Raw genomic sequence first — 4,040 nt, 5'->3', positions numbered from 1 at the left:
CAATCCTGTTCCTCTCGGCTTTCCTGTCTTGAAATGCTCAGTTGTTCTTCCTTCTTAAGGTGATGGCCTCTTTTTCATTGAATATTATTATTATATACACAGTTATATTCTTTTAATAAATGCACTTAACAACTTTAAATTTATCATTAAGGACATTATTAGTTCTCATATACATTTTAATATGTATAATTTCATTTTAATCATCCTTTTAATATTTTTACTTTTTAAATCTTTATTTGTTATTTAGGAAATTATTCTCCACATTTGAGTCTCTTTATGTTTGTCTGGTTTTGACTTTAAGCTTCATTTCTTGTGAATCAGTAAATATACTTTATGATATTTTTATCATTTTATCGTTACTGAGAATTGTTTTATGATCTACTCTGTGGTCTATAGTAGAGCATGTTCTATGTGATTTCAGAGGGGTGTATACAAATGTCTGCTGAGTCTAGTTCATTTAAGGCATTGTATATTTTATATATTTATTAATCTTCATCCAGATATTGTCCCCATTTTTAAAATGGATGTGGTGAAATCCATAATTATTTCTCTACTTATTTACCAGTTTTAGCTTTATGTATTAAGGGCTATATTATTTGGTCTATGAATGATTATAATTCTTCTATCTTCTTGCTAGCTTAACCTATTTAAAATTATAAAAAGTTCATGTATATTTATAGTAACATTTTTTTTCTGTCCTGAAGTCTATTTTTGACATTTCTGTTATCTTTTTTCATTCTTATGGTTGGTATTTTCTTGATAATTATTTACTAATTTTTGTCCATTCTGTCTTTTTAAATTGCTGAATGCTAATTGCTGTGGATTACATACAGTCGAATCATAATTTTAAGTGTAATCTCTTAATCTTTGCTTTTTGATTGGATTCTTTGATTTTTTTCACATTTTATATAATGGAATATGTTTATAGTCTGTTTTATATTTTCATCTTATTTTTTATTTTCTCTATTGCTGATGACCTTTTTGTCCTTCAGCTCTCCCTTTATTTTCCTGAGTCTTTGTCACCCAGAAATACAAACAGAAAGTGCTGCACCTGTTCTCAATTTTACCCTGTCAAGCTGATTATAAAATTAGCCAACACAGTACTCTCATGATCCTGATGCTAACCATAGTTGCCAAAATCTGCTTCCAAGCTGAATTCCTTTGTAGAAACCATCATTTTAGTAATGGTGTTAATGCTAAGAATGTGACTGTAGTAAAAGACCACATAATGGATGTGTTAACAACAGATATTTATTTTCTCACTCTTCTTATCGATCTTGAGTCAAAATGTCAGCAAATATATTTTTCTTAGATTTGTCTCTTTGGCTTCTATGTAGCTCTTTTCTCTCAGTGCTTTCATGTGTCTCTGCCTGGCTCTTTCATAAATTCCTCTTCTCATAAGAGTGGCAACCATCTTAATGTTTATTTTTTATTTTTATCTGAATTCCCTATATTTCAAAATATAAACAGATAATGAGGAATTAATATTTAGACATTTCCCTTTTCATTGAGATTCAAATGTCCCCCTTGGACCCTTCTTGGTACTTAACTACTTTTCGTCTGTGGTTTGTAGCATGGGAATCCTATACTTCATGACTAATGTTCTCTTATAGATGAGTACATACCATGTACGTTCTTTTGTGACTGGGTTACCTCACTCAGGCTGAGTTTTTCTAGTTCCATCCATCAACCTAAGAATTTCATGAAGTCATTGTTTTGAATAGCTGAGTAGTACTCCATTGTGCAAATGTGCCACATTTTCAGAATCCATTCCTCTGTTGAGGGACATCTGGGTTCTTTCCAGTTTCTGGCTATTATAAAAATAAAAAAAATAATAATAATGAATAAGGCTGTTATGACTATAGTTGAACATACATCCTTGGAGCATCTTTTGAGTATATGCCCAGGAGTGGTACAGGTGGGTCCTCAGGTAGTACTATGTCCAATTTTCTGAGGAGCTGACAGACTGATTTCCAGAGTGGTTGTACCAGCTTGCAATCCCACCAACAATTGAGCAGTGTTCCTCTTTCTCCACATCCTCACCAGTATCTGCTGTCATCTCAGTTTTTTATCCTAGCCATTCTGACTGGTGTGAGGTGGAATCTCAGGGTCATTTTGATTTGTATTTCCCTTATGACTGTGGATGTTGAACATCTTGGAAATACACAAACCATATGAAGCTCAAGAAGAAGGAAGATGCTTGGTGTGGATGCTTTAGTCCTTTTATTTTATTTTATTTTATTTGCTTTTTTAAAAAAAATTATTTATTCTATGTGTATGAATACACTGTCACTGTCTTCAGACACACCAGAAGCAGGCATCAGATCCCATTACAGATGGTGACATGTGGGTACAAAATACTCACAGGAGAAAACATGGGGACAAGGGGTGAAGCAGAGACTGAAGGAAAGGCCACCCAGAGACTGCTTCACCTAGGGCGCCATCCCATGTACAGACACCAAATCCAAATAGTATTGCTCATGCCAAGAAGTGCATGCTGACATAGCTGTCTCCTGAGAGGATCTGTTAGAGCTTGACAAATCCATATGTGGATGCTTGCAGCCAACCATTGGACATGGTACGGGGACCCCAATGGAGGAGTTAGGGAAGGGACTGAAGGACCTGTAGGAGTTTGCAACCCCATAGGTAGAACAACAATATCAACCAACCAGACACCCCCATCTCAGAGCTCCCAGGGATTATATTAACAACCAAAGAGTGCACATGGATGAACCCATGACTCCAGATGCCTATGTAGCAGAGAATATCTTTACCTGGTATCAATAAGTGGAGTGGCCATTGGTTCTGTGAAGGCTCAATGCCTCAGTGTAGGGGAATGCCAGGGCAGTTAGGTGAGAATGGGGGGTCGGTGGGGCAGCACCCTGATAGAAGCAGGGGACTGGGGGACAAGAGAGGAGATGTGTGGAGGGGGAAAACAAGAAAGGGGAAAACATTTGAAATACAAATAAATAAAATATAATAAAAAGAATAATGGTTATGGTAAAGAAGAATTGAGTACATATAATATTTGTCTTTCTGGATATGAGTCATCTCAATTAAGATGACCTTTTCTAGTTCCATCCATTTAAATGCAAATTTCATGATGTCATTGTTTTTAAAGGCCAAATATTTTTACATTGTGTTAATGTCCCACATTTTCTTTATCCATTCCTCTGTTGAGAGATATCACAATTAGACATCAAGGGTAGATGGAAGGGGGAGATTGGATGGGAGAGGATGTGGGAAAGGGAACAGGAGGGTTGAGGTCAGGGCATGATGGAGGGAGAGATTACTGGGAAAACAACTGGATTTAGGAGTAAATCTGGGATGAGTTAGAAACAAGAACATTGGAACACCCAGGAATATATGAGGAAGACCTAGGTAAGACTCATAGCACTGAAGATATAGAACCTGAAGCTGCTATCATCCTCAGTGGGAGAGGATGTGCCTAATCCTTGAGAGACTTGAGGCCCTAGGGAAGGCAAGGCAGGAGTCCTGGTGAGGCATGATTATCTTCTTGGAGACAGGCAGAAGAAAGAATGGGGTGAGGAACTATGGGAACAGAGAGTGGGAGGAAGGGGGACTATCTGGATGGTAACAAATATATATCAGTAAACAAATAAAAAAAGAAATTGGGATGTTACATAAATACAAATATAATAAGGATTAAAAGTCATATTTTAACCGATACCTTGACACACTTTAAAATAACTATAATACAATCAAATTATTTAATAAACTAAAATTGAGAACAAGAGATTCAGAGAGTCTGCATACTATAGGTTGATCACATTTTCTCTTATATTGTGTAATGTAGTTGGTCAGACTTTTCAAGGTTATGTATCTGCCTTAACCTTCTCCCTATAAAGTATGGCATATCTTTATATTTTAGAGGCAAGTTCATTATTTTTTTCAAAATTATTATCAATGTATTAACATATTATTTGCACTGTAACACTAAAAATCAGTCACATTTAGATCCATTTTGGGGGATAGTGTGAATACAAGAGTATGATACAAAGCCTCTCTCTCTCTCTCTC

Source organism: Mus caroli, chromosome 6 (assembly GCF_900094665.2).
Source record: "Mus caroli chromosome 6, CAROLI_EIJ_v1.1, whole genome shotgun sequence".
NCBI lineage: Eukaryota > Metazoa > Chordata > Mammalia > Rodentia > Muridae > Mus > Mus caroli.
Note: the sequence above shows the minus strand (reverse complement) of the source record.